The following is an 18558-nucleotide window of genomic DNA, read 5'->3' on the forward strand; positions in this document are numbered from 1 at the left end:
TTCAACTTTAACTTATATTATGAAAAAATATTTTCTTGGTATAGCTATTGACATTTATTATTATTTGGAAAAAATTTTTTGAACAAGCTTGACCTTGTTTATTTTTTCCACAATATAGGATTTCTCCCCTCAGGCGGGGTCACCAAGGTTTCCCTAGCACCAAAACACCATAGTCCTCCACCCTAGTGCACTGTGCTTCTCCTGTCCCTACTGTTTTCTACTCTCCCTCTTCTGTCCTAGTGTCTCAGACCTACTGTCTGCCTTCAAGGGTTGTCCTTACTGTTTGTCTTTTTCTAATCCTTTGCTTGGTTTCTCTAGATCCCACATATAAGAGAAACCATCCCGTATTTCTCTTACTCCTTCTGGCTCATTTAGAGTAATCCATTCTAGTTCCATCCATGGTGCTGCAAATGGCATGAGCTTATTTTTCTTTTTCTTTTTCTTTTTTGTGATCACTGAGTAGGATACTACTCGTCTGTTGACATTTAGAGTATGAAAATTCTTTTGTGTGATACTATCATGCAGACTACAGGAAGTTTAGCCTTCTAACTACCCACTCCCAAAACTCAGAATCATTTTACAGATATTGTGACAACCAAACACTCCCACATTTTCAACCTCCTCATTACCCTCATTTTCTCCATTTAGGAGACAGTTTAGAGTAGAGATTTAGAGGATTATGATGAGCTCTAATTTTATAAAATTAGGGAATATGTTGTTTCTTCTTCATCGCTCCTGTTTTTCCCTTCAAAGAAACTGCTACTGAAAACACAATAACCAAGTAACATCCTTTTCCACAAAATTTTAGAGCTAGAAAAGTTCATATATATATATATATATATTATTTTATACAGTCATAGCATAATCTATCTATATCAGAAAAGCAAAACATATATTAAATTTCTCCCTCTGGTAGATTAAAAAAAAGAAATTAAGGCTCAGAGAAATTAAGAAACTAAATATCTTGCTCTAGTGAAGTAGAAACTAGTGTTTTTGTCTTGTAACATTTACATTAATGTCTTTTCAACTGCATCTGACTGAAACTGTCCTCAAGAATACTAAGTTCAAGTGGTGAGACAATGATCAACATGGTTTTCTTTAGTCATGAATTTTACCACACACACTAATATACACATTTCCTACAGAAAAAGGTTAATGGTTTAATAATAATTATATGTTAAAGATATAACATGGATAATCTTATTTTACCACTTATTCACATAAAATATTGAAACCTGGTATTTGGAACTCAACTTAATGCAGACATAACTGCGCTTAAGCAATAACTCAAAATGGTCTCAATAACAAAGGATATTTGAAATACAACCTATAAATGCTAATAATTTTTAAATAGTCAAATTTATGTTGCTTTGTTCATCAATCTACAGTTGAAGTTGTACTCTTACATGGTCATTGATCCAAAGTTGTAATGTGGTAACTTTCTGAGCGGGCATGAGAGGTCTATTTCAAAGACAAATACAAAGCACCCTAAACTCACAATTATGACTACAATAATATGCCATACAATATTATGTGATAAACTAACCTACATATTTACTTATTATTATACAACTGACTTCTATTTACATGAATGTGGATAGATGGCAAAGTAGTTATGTCTACTTCCTTGACCTGTGAGTGTAGAACCTATGTGCTTAATGACTGTGCTTGCTTGTATAATATTTCATGAAGGAATAGTAATGGGATTCAATTTTTAAAAAGGTAGGAACAGATGAACAAAGATAGTATTTCAGAATGTCTTTTTTGTTTACTTGTGCTAAAGCATCAGAATAAAATGGAGAAAGACTGATGTCTTCAAATAACTGTTTAAGTTTTAAATTTAAAATTTTTAATTTTTAAAAACATGAATCAAAAACTAAAATATTAGATGAAAATTCATAATAATCACCAGAACACTATAGACTATAATTATGCTTTGTATCAGCAAAACAATTACAATGGGGATGAAATCTTCATCTTTGTTCAACTTGTTTATCAGCCTTGAACAGAAACAGGGAAAACTAGATTAAGCGCTTTCTTTCCCAAATGAAGATAAAGATGCTAATTATTTGACTAGAAGCTTAATGTGAAACCCAAGCAAAATCTGTCCTTGCAATTTAAACTTATGAAAGTTAGACATCATAAACTGGACTAACCAGGTAAAGAGACAAAAAAATGATTGCATGGTTTTTGAAATGGAGGGATTGTTCCATTTGTGAATGCCAGATTGTAAAACTATGAAAACAGAAATGCATTAAGATGAAAAACATGATGATTAGAAATCTGCCTATTCTTGTCAAAGCACCGTGTTGGGTACACTAAGAGATGAATTATTAAGTACCTGTGGATCCAAAAAGGTGGATCATTGAAGAAAAATGGAAGGGGAAGCTTAAGGATCGTGGAGGACCAAAATGTAAGGCAAGGTTGTTCGATTTTCTACAAGGAATAAATACAACAGGAGTAAAAATGTGGCAGAATGTGGTATGTGTCCCCAACTATGCTGAATACTAGAGAGTTTCAGGGGAAGAAAAATGATGATGATCATTACAAGAATAAGGAAAAGATTTCCTTGGTTTTCTTCAGTCAGACATTGATTAAGCTTATCCCAAGAGATTCTGATTACACTGGGGCATACATCAAGAAGCTCAAAAGATTGATAGTGAAATCCCCTCTGCATAAAATGGGAAGTCATATGGAATTCTTTCCTCCTGTAGTACATCACGACAAATCCAGACAACATAGAGCCCATATTTTATTATCAAAAGGTACTATCAAAGAGTAATGGAGGCACAGAAGCCTAAATCAGCTGAGTTCCAGAAAAGGAGTCCTCTTCAGATAATAATAAGCCAAGGATGCTACTTGAGGCAAAATGCTATCAAACTATTAGTCCAGGTGTTAGCAGGCAGGACAAAATGAAATCTGAAAGACTCAGAAATATACTGGTAAATCACTCAGCCTAACAAGTGTTCCCCACCTCAGTTTTACTGAGGAAATGATTACAAAGGCAGAACTGGAAAGAAGAAATAATACTATCGGGTGGAGTCTTGTGCCTGGAACCAGTGGTCTTTGCACCAATTTTTTTTTTAAATAATAAATTTTATTTTTATATTCCCCCATACAATTGCAAACGCCCCATTCTGACCCCAATCCTTCCCCTCCCGCCCCCCACCCCCAAAAAGTGTCTCTGGTTCATAGTTTTTTGTTGATTTTGATTTTCACTGATGAGGCAGGACCCAATCACCTCCTGTCTTAAACACTTGGAAGAAGAAATCAGTACACATTCTCTCTCTCTCTAACATATTACTCACTCCATAGCCTTATTTCCATACATCCATGTGATCACTATCTCCTTTCCTTCCAATTCCTTCTATCTTCTATCTGGTACACTGACCTCCTGCATGGAATCACCAATCAATTGAGCTTCATGTTTTTCTTTTCTCTCAACTCCTGAATCATACTTTTATCCTTACACAGCTTAACTGCCCTCACTTACTTTCAATTTCCTTGGCTCCTCTCTTTTCATTTTACTTGCCTGATAAAACTTCAACCACAGCAAAATCAAATTCTCTGCCTATTTCATATCTGCACCTAAGCAACTAAACCTGAATGGAAAAACACATAAAGGTGCTAACAGGATCTCATTTTAAATGCATGAGTCCTAATGGAATCATGCCATATTTCCCTAATGCATTTGTTCTCCTGTTCTCCTTTATAACTATTTCATAGCTTCTCTATTCACAAAGTATGAATATTTGTTTCTCTTTATTTACTTTCAGTTCATGACCTTTCATATTTCCTGATGAAATAAAACATAACTGATAAAAGATTCCACTCCTACAACACATTTACCAACTTACTTTCATCTGGATCTGTATTCTTTCCCTTCCTTCTTATTGTTAACAACGATTGGTCACTGGGGTCTTCCTGGTGGTACAAGAGGTTAGGACGCAGTACTAGGAAGCAATCCGCAGCTTCTGCAGCACGAGTTCAATCCCCGGCCAGGGAGGTAACCCACATAGCGCAGCATACCTCTCCTGACTTGCCCTCTGCTCCTCTTGGCAGTGTATTTCAGTCAGTCCGCCTGTTCTGTTCCCCACTCTATCTCTGGTGAATCTTCTCACCCCCCACACCTCTGGCCTGTACCCCAGTTCTTGTATGCATAAATCAATAAATCTTTAAAATAAAGCAAAAAAAACCTCAAAAAGTGGTCACGAATGCTATCCAATGCTCACCCTTACTCTTGTGAATTGACACCATTTTCTCTTCTCTACTCGAAGACATAGCACTCTATTTCTCTTCTCCCATCAGTTCCCTTTTCTCTTAGGTCTTTCTCACTAGCATATGAATGGGCTGTCCCTTCTCCTTCCCCAAACAAAACTCCCCACTGAATTTCCTATCCTTCATTTTCTATCCACTTCTTTATCCTCTTTATATCAAAATCGTTTAAAAGGCCATTTATATAGTCTTTCTCCAATTGTTTTGTCTTGTCCTCTTTTGAGCCCACTCCAACCAAGTGTTTGCCCAAACAACCACATCAAAACAGCTTTAGTGATATTTTGTCATGGACTTTATTTTGTGAGCTCCAATGAGTAATTCATTATCTTTATTGTATTTGACCCGTCAATAGCATCTAGCACGATTGCTTAGCGCAAATATTTTTTTCACTTGGCTTCCAGCAAAAAAAAAAAATAAAAAATAAAAAATAAAAAATCTTGGGCCTCCTTGGTGGCACAGGGGTTAAAGACAGTGCTGTCAAGTTATTGCCAGGCACTGCAGCACGAGTTTGATCCCCAGCCAGCCAGGGAGCAACTCCCATGGTGCAGCAGACTTCTGCCTCACCTGCTGCTCCCCTCAACAGTGTATTTCAGTAGATATGCCTGTTCTGCTCCCCACTCTGTCTCTGGTAAATCCTCTCACCCCCTGCACCTCTGGTCTACACGCCAGTTCTTGAATGCATAAATAAATAAATCTTTTAAAAATCTTGCTTTTTTCCTGATTACAAGTGCTCTTTCTCAGTCTCTAAAGCTATATACTCTGCCTTTCTTTTTTTTTTTAAAGATTGATTTATTATGCATACAAGAACTGGGGTAGAGGCTAGAGGTGCAAGGGGTGAGAGGATTCACCAGAGACAGAGTAGGGAACAGAACAGGCAGACTGACTGAAATACACTGCTGAGGGGAGCTGCAGGCAAGACGGGAGAGGTCTGTTGCATCATGTGGGTAGCTCCCTGGCTGGCCGGGGAATTAAACTTGAGCTGCAGAGGCTGCAGATCGCTTCATAGTGTTGAGCTTAACCCCTTATGCCACCAGGGAGGCCCTATCCTGCCTTTTCTTGACTTCAATAATTGTAAAGGTTCAGTCCAGGGATCAGTATTCAGACTTTCTCTTGTCTCCATCTTTGCCCAACCTGTCACTGCTCATGTAAAACCTTATAGCTTCAAGCCCCATCTATGTGTTGATAGCTACCAACATTATAACCTGACATAAATATTTCACTAGAAGTCTAGTCTGATCTAAATGTCTCATGTCTACATGATAAGATTTTTGTGGATGTCCAATGGACACTTTAAAAGTAACATGCCCAAATTCAACCTCCTGATTTTCGTCAATACTTTTCTAGTCTTTCTCATCTCAGTTAATTGCAATTCCATCATTTTAATTGATCAGAGTCTAAGTTTTGTAATCAGCTTTGATCACCTCTAATGTTCTTCCCACAGATAGATCTGTGTTTCATTCCCTTACTCTAGTGATTGCTACTTAACTTTCATGTAAGAAGAGAAGCCTTTTATGATTTCCATACATTCTCATCCTCATTTACTCCCTCCCATTACCCAGTATCCTCTTCTTTATAGTACTTAATACTACCTGATATATTACATATCATATGTTTATCTATTTTTTGTGTCTCTTCCTAGCATGAGACAAAGACAGGGGTTTTGTCTTTGTAGCTCAATACTAATCGCCCGAAGTTTCGAATAGTGCCAGATGCTTTAAAAATGTTATTGAACCAAGACATCTATTTATATGAATACAAAACTTTATTTTCGAAATTTGTAAAAAAAAATCTTTTGACTAATTTTCTTTCAATTACACTTTGATGTCCCTAAAGGATTATTAATGTTTATTTTGTTAAGAGCAAATATATCTTTCTTTCTCATCTTATTAAGTTTTTATAGTTTCTCTTTGAATTAGATTGTATGGGAAGGGAGATATGTGGTTAATAGAGGTAAGAGAAATATTCTAGAGATATTCTTATTTCTTAAATCTTTCAAAATGAGAGACTACATTAATTTACATACCATCTGAATATGAAAAGGCCTAGAGGTGGTGAGAAGATAATTAAAACCTAGATATGACAGGCTTGTAGAGGAACAAAGCAATTCTTATTAAATTACTATATCATTGTAGTCTGGAGGGGTTAGAGATATTAATATGATTATTAATATATACACATCTGGGGGCCTCCATGGTGGCGCAAGGTGTTAAGGCACAGCACTATGAAGTGTATCCACAGCCACTGCAGCATGAGTTTGATCCCTGGCCAGAGAGGTGACCCACATGACACAGCAGACCTCTCCTGTCTAATCAGCTGCACCCCTCAGCAGTGTATTTCAGTCGATCCACCTGTTCTGTTCCCCACTCTGTCTCTGTAAATCCTCTCACCCCCCGTACCTCTGGCCTGTACCCCAATTCTTGTATTCATAAATAAATAAATCTTTAAAATATATATATATATATACACATTTGATTTAAGTGATTACATTGCTTAATGGATGAAAAGCACTATTTTTGCGATGAAAAGTTCACCTAGCAGCCTTTTAATTTAATTTTATTTTTTTAAAGAATAACTATGTTTTTTTTTTAAAGATTTATTTATTTATTTATTTATACAAGCACTGGGTACTGTCAGAAGCGCGGGAAGGTGAGAGAATTCACCAGAGCCAGAGCGGAGAGTAGAACAGGCAGACTGACAAAGTACACTGCTGAGGGGAGCAGTGGGCGGCAGGAGATGTCCGCGCGCCATGTGGGACCCTCCTCCGGTGGCCGGGGAGCAGCCGGGGATCGAACCCGCGCTACAGAGGCTGCGGGCAGCTTCGCAACCCAGCGCTCAACCGCTGCGCCAACAGGGAGTTCCCTTTTAGATTTAATGTAGAATTGTCTTATAAGAAAGATTAAGGTAAATGCGTCTGAACCAATATATGAAAAAATACCACAAATAACAATTGATTACAAAGTAAAAAACTCTCAATATGATTTAAAATTATGTGCAAAATTATTCAAGTTAATTCTTAAAACTATTTTTTTTTGAGTATCGATGCAATTGTGTACACTATTCATCAACTGTGTTTTATAGTTTATTTTGAACCTTTTTCAAAAGCTGTTTTCTGTGGGTATTACATAAGTAGTACTTCAGAATGTGCATAAATCATTATTTCTGCAATCAATATTCAGAGAATAATATTGTTGCAAACAATTTTTCTGGGTAGCTAAAGTAATTGTGTTCCTTCCTATTGGTATTAGAAAGGTGTTCTTGAAATATTTTCATGGTAAGAAGTGTTCATTCTCACTGCCTTTCCAAAGAACACTCATATGACACCACTTATATTTAAGAGTTAAAATGAACATATTTGTATTGAATTTTACATATTTAAAAGATAAATATAGGGCCTCCCTGGTGGCGCAGCGTTTGAGCGCTGGGTTGCGAAGCTGCCCGCAGCCTCTGCAGCGCCGGCTGCTCCCCGGTCACCAGAGGAGGGTCCCACATGGCGCGCAGACCTCTCCTGCCGCCCGCTGCTCCCCTCAGCAATGGACTTCGGTCCTTCTGCCTGCTCTGCTCCCCGCTCTGGCTCTGGTGAATTCTCTCACCCTCCCGCGCTTCTGACTGTACCCAGTGCTTGCATAAATAAATAAATAACTAAATAAATAAATCTTACCAAAAAAAATAATTCTTAAAAAAAATAAATAAAAGATAAATATTGTCTAAGACTATTTCAATGTTTATATGTTTTTTTCAATGATTATATATAATTATCTGTTTTAATTGAGATAATTTTTAACTGTAATTAAATTGGTAGAATGTATTTTCAATTTTTTAGGAGGTATAGGAAAAGATAACATGAAACTTTCATACTAACAGGACTTAAAAATTCTGAATTTTCAATTCTGATTTATTCCTAACTATATAATGTTGATGTCTTTTCCTTGCAGTGCTTGTAGATTTCTTTTGAGCATCAGTTTCACTCAGCAGTCAATTTATAATGAAGATTATGTAAAATGTGACAGATTAAAATCAGGCCAAATGTTAATGCTGGGTAAAAAGGGCAGAATAAATATAAAAATTATGTCTGCAAGGCATTATAGTGTGATTTACTTAGTAATGGAGCAAAGTAAATGATGAAAAGGAAAAACAGCTATAAAAGTAATGCATGTTTTACTGAAAACATAAGGTGTTTTCTCCTCTCATTCTCATACCATGGAAACAAGCTGACTCTCAATGAGAATGAATCGCATTCCACTTTAGACTGATGAACAATGCAATTCTTTATGCAGCACACAATCAAGCTGTGGAATTCAATTCTGCAATATATCATTGTGGTAAATAGTTTAGCAAAATCCAGGAAAGCATTAAATGTTGCTATGAATAAGAATGACATTTACAGCTATGCTAAGTAGGTCACAAAGTTTAAAGGGCTCTCAGCCCTCTAGCAAGAGGCGCAAGGAGAATTTGTGTGAAGGTCAGAAAGGAATGTTCTCTCCTCTGGCATTATTATATTGTTATATTACTATTATATTGTTATATTACTATATCATTGTAGTCTGGAAGGGCTAGAAATATTAATATGATTGTTAATATATGCATGAATTATGGGATGTTTATGTGGCTCTCTTTTTCAAAGTTGCAAATGAAGGGTATCTACTTGAATCTAAAGTAAATAAAAACTACTTAATTTTCTTTAAAATATTATTTTGATATTTGATATAAATTGTTGATTATGTTATTAACAAATGCAATAATTCTACAAGATATAATCAAAGGAAAATATACAAAATATTCTCCCTACAGAGGAGTAAAGGAGTGGAAAAATCTGACAGATGTGGTAACTAGGGAAATTGAAAACAGTTGAAAAACATGATTACATTTTGGATGGAAAAGAATTTCCTTCTAAAACAGCAAAGTTCAATCATCCAATAAAGTAACCTGACTTTGTTGGATAATTACATAATCAGTATCTCTATTAAATTAGATGTTTAAACTGTTCTATGCTTAAACTGTTCCTCATATGCACTGAGACATGACACAACGATATTTATTAAAAATCGAAAAACATAGCTCACCCAAATTTCAAATCAAGAGTCGGATGGACAAAACATTGCATATTGCTATAAAGAAAACTAGACGGCAGTGAAAACAAATAAAGAGAGCTGCATGCAGCAATGTCGACATACTTTAATATCATCATGTTAAATGAAATATCCCATGCAATAACATTTTAACTAAAAGAAAACACAAAATGAAGCTTAAGTATCTAAGAATGGTTACTATACAGTAAATCTATGCAGGAAAGTGAGTGGAAGATTAAAATGAATGACATGAGTGTGCTTATTTTTATGAGAGAAAAATCATTATAACAAGAAGTTGATAAAATAGGCTTTTTTAGTGCTGCAGTGTTACATTTTTGATCTAGGTCAGTATTTACAGAGTGTTGACTTATGATGAATCACTGATTTGCATGCATTCTGTGTTTATGTCTCTCTCTAATATATTCAGAATAAAACATTTAAAATAAAGTAAATGGACAAGAAGACATTGTGTGAATACTGAAAAATGTGTTTGATAAAAGTAAATTATTTTGTGATTGTGCAATATAATATTAGGCAAAATAATCTATAGTTCCTTCTTTTTAGAAACAACTTTCCTCTTATGTCAAAGCTATAGTTACAAAATGAAAGTTGCTTCAAAATTTGAGTTTTATAAAATAAAATATGACTATCTTAGTATATCATAAACTATAGCATGAAAGATTCATTTAATTTGTAAGGAACAAAAATGTCACACTATAGCTACAAGATCAAGACAGTGAGTAGATTTAAAGAAGTATCTCTGGAGCATGCCCTAAAAACAAGATCTTCAAAAGGAAGGGTTTCTGACATAAGGGATCTTTCTAGAAAGTATAAGCTGAATAAATGGCCACAAGAAAAGAATGCAGAGTATCATTTGTTCAGACTACCCTACAGAAAAGCTAAGTTTATTTAGCATTGTGAGAATTGCAGAAAATAATTTGTCATCAGCAATAGCTATAGTGCTCTAAAAATAACTTCCAGAGTGTATGGAAATTTAAAAACGCTAAGTATTTTTGACCAGGTGGTTAACTGCTTGGTGAAGGAATATATCATATCACGGGGGCACATCAACCATGGAAAGTTCATTGTTCTGGGGGAAACTCTAATGAGTCAGTCATCCCTAGATAAAGTGCTCTAGAAATTTCAGCACGGTATTTACTATTTTCTAAGTTTATTTGGCCACAGTGAGTTGAAAACGGTGAAATAACTTTCTTTCTCCACTCTCCTTACTCTCAAATTCACATTCTTGCTCATACACACCAGTTATCTTTGACTAAAGAGGACATTTCTGCTAATAACAGGACTAGGAATGATATTAAAATATCACCTGTTTAAAATATATGCTCTAAGAGTTATAAGGCTTGAGTCAACATAAGCTCAATTTCAAAAGATTCAATTTCTGATGATTATTTACACTCAACACTCCCCCCGCCATGGGCACCACAAATCTTCATCCAACTGATACCTGGGACGGTATAACCTGGACACCCTAGCCTTCGACATTCTGGTGGGGTTTGTCTTATGGAAGGCAACAGTGAGAAATTGCAACACAAGGGGATAGAGGTTAATTTTTTTTAAGATTTATTTATTTATTTTACACAAGAATTGGGGGTACAGGCCAGATGCGCAGGAGGGTGAAAGGATTCACCAGAGATAGAGTGGGGAACAGAACAGGCAGACTGATGAAATACACTGCCAAGGGGAGCAGCGGGCGCGACAGGAGAGGTCTGCTGCTCTGTGTGGGACCCTCGCCGGCCGGCCGGGATGGAACTGGCGCTGCAGAGGCTGCAGGCAGCTTCACAGCACGGCACTCAACCACCTGCACCATCAGGGGAGGCCCATAGAGAGGTTAACTTTTTTTACTCCTCATGTTGCATTTACCGAGTGACAAAAATGTTAGTCTGTATGCGTTATTCTCCACGGGCAATACCAAAGACACACAGGTATTTTCTCTGCCCTTTTCTGCCCTGCTTACTGGTCTGAGAAGTTGTTCCCTATTGACTGACTGTTGCAGGTTCCCACCCCAGCTATGTCTTTATTGGAAATAGTTAACGACAGGCACAATCTCAATGAGTGATCATAAATTTGAACTCTAAGAAATAGGATCTTTCCTATCCCATACTGACTGTGGTGTGACCTTTCTTCCTTCCTCCCCCACAGTCACGCTTCCCTCGGAATGGTTTCTCCTTGGCACTAGGTCTCTCGGGGAGTCAATAACGCTATTTCCTTCCCTATTCTCTCCAGACTGAAGTGATAAAGACTTTCCGTGGGGAAAAAGCTTTCCTCCATTGGTGATAAAGCTTTCCTCTGTTGCTAGACTGTGGGTCCTCTCTCAGTCCCTTGCTTGTTTCCTTGAATCTTTTCACACCTCCATAAGGAGACTTTTATTTTATGTCTCTTCTTTGGAACCCCATGAGGGAGATTCCATTTCCTTCAGGATTTTTACTGACATAAAATCTGTGAAGTTCAGGCATCTCATCAATAAATTAATTTTTAATGTAAAGCTTTAAGAATGCTTAAATAATAACAACAACAATATTAAAAGGTCTGTCTGGCATTCTGGGGCTTAATTCCCACAGTTAGAGTTGTGAGAAGCTCTTGTATTGCAGACTTTGGAGAACTGGCACAGAACCAGGTGACTGTCATAGTTAGTGATCACACAATAACCATCGTATCTATGTTTTGATGCTTACAAATTTATTTACAAGTCATTGAATTTGTTTTCCTAAAAAATGAGGCAATAAAAATGTAACAGGGTAAAGGTAAAAGCTAACAAAGATAATACTGTTAACTAAAGTTGGGTGGTCTAAAAGATAATAGGGGGCCTCCCTGGTGGTGCAGGAGGTTGAGCGCAGTGCTGTGAAGCTGTATGCAGCCTCTGCAGTGCCGGTTCCATCCCTGCCAGCCACGGAGATACCCACATGGCAAGGCAGACCCCTCCTGTCTAGCCCGCTGCTCCCCTCAGCAGTGTATTTCGGTTGATTTGCCTGTTCTGTTCCCCATTCTGTCTCTGGTGAATCCTCTCACCCCCCACACATCTGGCCTGCACCCCAGCTCTTGCTTGCATAAGTAAATAAATCTTAAAAAAATATAAAATAAATAAAAGGTAATTGGGAGGAAATGGAGGAAAAATACACAAGCGTGCAGTATTATTGTCCATAATAGTAAATATTTGACTTTGATAAAGAAACGAAGGACTAAATGCAATTATATAAAGATGTTATTATAAAGCTAACCACTGGAACAAAAAAAATGTTTCTAAATATCTGATGGAGACAAAATTCACATATGGCAGAGTAAAATTTATATATGAGATTTTATCTTTTTTATTATGAAATTTTATATCTTAATTTTGGAAGTACTATTTCACTTCTTAGAAACCATGCTAAAATGTTTATTCTTCTTTACTATTTATTATATGTATGTACATGCACATATTAATATATAGAGAGCAAACTTAAGATTTTATTGTGTATACCATTTCATAACTTAATTTTCACACTTAAAAGTTTTATCTTGTATATTTAACCATGTCAGCAGACATTCTTAATGATAGTATATTCTTCTAAATGGTTATATGAAATTTCATCAAATAGATTTATCATAACATCTTTTTTAACTGTTAATGTATTATTGGAAATTGAAAATCTGGCAATATGGATTAGGATTGTGGAGTGCGTGCATTTCCATAGCACTGGTAATTATCGTTTTCTCTTTTTTTAGCCATTTTTCATTCTGAAAAATTTTGAAAGCATAGAAAAATACAAAAAGCCCTTACTTCTCCCATGCAAAATCAACCACTAGTTATAATTTCTCATGTTCAATTTCTTGTTTTGAATGTAATAATAAGTTTATAGGAGAAGTTTCATGCAATTATCATGACTTTCTCATTTCGCCCCAGACATCCCCAATAGTACCTGTTATTTTGTTCATTCCAAAAACATACATTGAGCCACTGCCAGCCTCTGACTTGGTGGTCTGAAGTTATGGATATAAACAACAGATAAAACATCTTCTCTCATGGAGTTTATATTCTAGTTGCTGGCCAAGGGAGGTTTAGATAGAGAAAAATATTAAAAATAATATACAAAAACTGTCAGATCGTGACAAGTGCTCTAAAAATAATATAGCAATGTGATAGGGTGAGCTAGAAGAATTTTAAATAGTTCCCAAGAAAGGCAATCGGTAAAGGACAATTTTCATGAAAGTCAAATATCTGAAAGCAATAAAAGAAAATTAGTCACATGCATATCTAGGGCAAGGGCAAGATATCTGGGGAAGGAGCGAGAAAGAGTGGTAGAGAGAAGACATGAAGTACAATTACCCTGAGATGAGAATGTGCCTGATGCAGATGCCAGTGTGGCTAGAATGGCTGGTGTGAGGGGGACAAGAATAGGAGGTAAAGCAAGAGAGAAAGCATGGATATGCACCATAAAAGGCCAGAAGGAGGTTGCACCCTGGCTTACTTGTTGCTGTGAGAAATGGGAAAAATTAGAATTTTGAGCAGAAGTATGACAGGGGAACTTATACCTGAAATTTTGAATTTGGAAGAGAGTTCTGGTTTTTCATCTTTAAAGTCATGACACACATTTTATCTATTTCTTTTCATATCCACTTGGTTGCATGTATATGTATTGCTAAAAAAAAAAAAAGGACTTTCTTAATAGGAGGTTAGAAAAGCATTCTCTATTTTTTAATTTAAGTCTTTTAGATACTTATCTAAAACTTTTTTTAATATTTTATTTTAGATAATTCTTACATCATTTTTCATTTTTGCACAATGTATGCATTTTCATTTTGGTTATATTTCCCATACAATTGCACCCCACCTTATTTTGACCCTAATCCTTCCTCTCCCACCCCCCCACCCCCCATAGCGTGTCTCTGGTTTATAGTTGCTTGTTGATTTTGATTTTTACTTTGTATTAATTAGTCTTTTTCCTGGTCCCTTATTTAGGTTTTCTAAATTCCTGCTATGAGTGAGACCATCTGGTATTTTTCTTTTTCTTTCTGAATTATTTTGCTGAGCATGATCCCTTCTAGCTCCATCCATGTTGCTGCAAACTGCATGTGTTTATCTTTTGTTGAATGCTGAGTAATATTCCATTGTGTATATGGACCACATCTTCTTGATGCAGTCATCTATTTTTGGGCATTTGGGTTGTTTTTGTACACAACACTAATGATAAAGGACGGATCACAAAAATCTACAGAGCTGATGAGACTAAACAAAAACAAAGAAAATATTCCAGTCAAAAAATGGGCAGAGGAGCTAAAAAGAAACTTCTCCAAAGAGGAAATGCAAATGGCCAACAGGTATATGAAAAATGTTCAACATCACTTGTAATCAGGGAAATGCAAATCAAAACTACAATGAGATAACATCTTACATCAGTGAGAATGGCACATATTAAAAAAAACTATCTAAAACTTTTGATCCAGTTCTTATTTATGTCCTTTAAGCCACCTGGAATGTATGTCTTTTCATCCCCAAATCCCAAATGGAGAGTCACCTTTTCCAACATCTTTTTGGAGTGGTGTTTGCTTTCTACAAGGTTTATGATAGAACCTCTTCCATACACCAACTGCCCATATGCGCATAGATCTGTGTATTGACTCAAATTCTCTTCAAATGGCCTATTGAATATTAATTTATCTTGTATCACTTTATAAATACATTTCTAAATCTGAAGGGTAAACTTCCCTATTCATGTTTTACTAAGAAATAGATAAACAGGGACCTCCGTGGTGGCGCCAAGGGTTAAGATACAACCTATTAAGCTAACCGCAGCCACTGCAGCATGAGTTCGATTCCCGGCCAGCCAGGGAGCAACCCACATGGCATAGCAGACCTGTCCTGACTGACCCCGCTGCTCCCCTCAGCAGTATACTTCAGTCAGTCTGCCTGTTCTGCTCCCCACTCTGTCTCTGGTGAATCCTCTCACCTCCCGCCCCACCTCTGGCCTGTACCCCAGCTATTGTATGCATAAATAAATAAATCTTTAAAAAAAGAAAGAAATCGCTAAACACACAATTTTACTCCCCCATGTACACTTACTCTATTCATTAGTCTGCTGGAAAACATTGCATATAGATAGAATTTTAAAGAATTTAAGAGATAATTAATATTTTTAGAATAGTATGCCTTTTTATCCAGGAAAACTGTAATCTTTCCATTTATTCAGGTCTTTATATTCTTCATATGTGTTAGGTAATTTTCTCTACAAGTGTTATGTAGTTTAGGTTAACAGTATTCCTAGGGATTTTAAAATTACATTGCTTTTGCAAAGGGTTTTATATTCTTACCACAAATGCTAGTTGGTTATTGTTCAGATAAAGTAATTATATTGATTTTTAAGTTGATCACAATACATAGCACGCTTGCTGAACCAACTGACTCATTCTAAAATTTCCCCATTAATTTTCTTTGATTTTTTAGGCAAATATCTGACACCTGGAGACACTGATTTTTATTTGTTTGTGCCTGTTATTATCTAAGGTAGGTCACCCAGAACAATGATGGATTGTAGCACTAATGAATTTTTTTTTCTTTTTCCTCTATTAAAACATGGCCTTTCTGTTTCATCTGTTAATATAGTGAATCCAAGTGATGGGCTTTTAAATATTGAACTCTCTCTGCCTTTCTGAGATAAAACCTATTAGCTCATGATTTTTACAGTATTATCAAATTTTATTTACTAATTTTTATAAGCATAAATATAAAATAAAGGCGTTTGATCAATAATTTTATTACTATTTACATTATTCTTTTCTGGTTTCAGTATCAGAGACCTATTAATTTTATAAAGTAAACTGTGTATATCTTTTTATTCAGTAATTGTCACCACTGGTTGGAAACATTTATATTAGAGCAGGTGCACCCTTACAACTGAAATGGTGAGTAGCAAAAATGCACTTAATCAGAATGTGCGACTTATTAAACAGTAATTTGTGTATCTGAGGTTATTATTCTATTCTTGGGGTTCACTACCCCAACCTTCTTTCCAGGAGAGGAAGCAAATTTTCCTCAATTTGTTATGTAGCACTGAGGAAACTGCTGTTATTCAGTGACTATAAAATAATAATTATAGTAACAATTATTCTAACAATGTAAATGAGGCTAATTTACAGCAATGGAAAGATCAAATAAAGGAATAAAGTAAAACATGTGCATGTAAAAATTTTTAATTAAAGATGATGCTTCAAAATAATATATCCACATAAATGAATATATACACATAAAAAATTTGGCTCTTATTTACTTACACATTCATATACACAGAGTAAGACAAATCTAGATTGAATTTTTTTTTAAGATTTATTTATTTATGCATACAAGAGCTGGGGTACAGGCCAGAGTTGTGGGGAGGGGATAAGAGGATTCACCAGAGACAGAGTGGGGAGCAGAACAGGCAGACTGACTGAAGTACACTGCTGAGGGGAGCAGTGGGTGAGACAAGAGAAGTCTGTTGCGTCATGTGAGTTACTCCCTGGCCTGCTAGGGATTGAACTCATGCTGCAGAGGTTGCCTATAGCTTCATAGGTTGTGTCTTAACCCCTTGTGCCACCAGGGAGGCCCTAGATTGAATTATTAACAATAACTTTGGGTGATAAAATTATATGTAAGTTTTCCTTAATTTTCCCAACATTTTCCATATTGCATATAATACATTCCTCTTTGTCATGGTTAAAAACAACTAGCAGTATCAATAAAATGAAAAGGTTACCATGGGTTATTTTATTTTTTCTCAGCTCTGTTAGTCCTTGAGGCTGTACCAACTAAATGGTGATTAATTCTTCATTCATGTATTCTGTGCTAATCTGTCTTGTTTGAACTTGTAGTTATCAATTCAATCATCCCACCTAAATGTGTACAGTATTGGTCACATTACCTCCAATTTTGTCCTTCACACTATCATGCTAATTATCAGTACAGGTATCATCACCACTATCATCATTAGTGAGTTTTATTATTTCTTACTTTCAACTACTTCTAATCATGCATAGAAATAACCCAAAAGGGCATGCAAAACTATCAAAATCTATGGTACAAGACTTGTGGCTACACAGACATGACACATTTTCAGTTAGATTCTGTATTGTTGGTAACATATGTTGATCTGAGTTATGTTCCAACCGTTTTGGTTAAGAATGAAAGCTTCTGAGAAAATTTAACTGTGAATTTGCTGATCTTAAAGCAAAATAAACCTCTTAATACATATATTTTCTTTTTAAAATGAAATTAAGATTTTTATTTATTATCATGAGGGTCTTGACAATACATTTACAGACATAATTACTATGGGACTACAGAATGCAGAGACCCAAGGCTCCACTCTCAAAGAGATTAAAATAAAATTATTTGAGAAACTTGATGAATACAAAATGCATTTTATTTGTTTTCTTAAGTTTATTTTTGCTAAGGTGTTATATTTTACACCATGGAATCCTACTCAGCTATAAAAAAAAAAATGGTGGCACAGCAGTTGAGTGCTGGGCTGTGAAGCTGTCACAGCCTCTGCAGCACCAGTTCAATCCCCAGCCACCAGCGAGGGTCCCGCATGGCATGCAGACCTCTCCTGCCACGCCCGCTGCTCCCCTCAGCAGTGTGTTTCCTCGTCTGACTGCTCTGTTCCCCGCTCTGGCTCTGCTGAATTCTCTCACCCTCCCACGCTTCTGACTGTACCCAGTGCTTGTATAAATAAATAAATAAATAAATCTTTAAAAAAAGATGTTATATTGCTACTTGAAAATAATTTTAACATCTACCATCACTCTAAGTTTCATAGAAATATAAAAAATCAAAATTAATAATCTTATTTCCCCATGTGCTTTTACTTTATTGCACTCCTATGTCACCAGGACATGACATATACCTTTACATATATTTTATCCTGGCAAAGTCAAGAAAGGATTTGTGCCCAATTTGTTGAAAACATCCCGGTGGACACTGAAGACAGAAGATGATGGGAAAGAAGAAAAGGGAAACATAAAGTTAAAAAAATTATACTTTTTATATCCATTAATATGAATGGAAGAATATGATGCATTATATAATCACTGCTTAAAGTTTTGTTTTGTCAAACCAAGACAAACTCTAGAAATATGAAGTTAATGAAGGTGAGTGTGAGGGTGGAATTGAAGTTAATGAAGGTGAGTGTGAGGGTGGAGAACAAAGTGTGGAGGGGGCCAAATGGGCTATCGTGGAGAACTATGG

Source organism: Talpa europaea (assembly GCF_964194135.1).
Source record: "Talpa europaea genome assembly, chromosome: X".
NCBI lineage: Eukaryota > Metazoa > Chordata > Mammalia > Eulipotyphla > Talpidae > Talpa > Talpa europaea.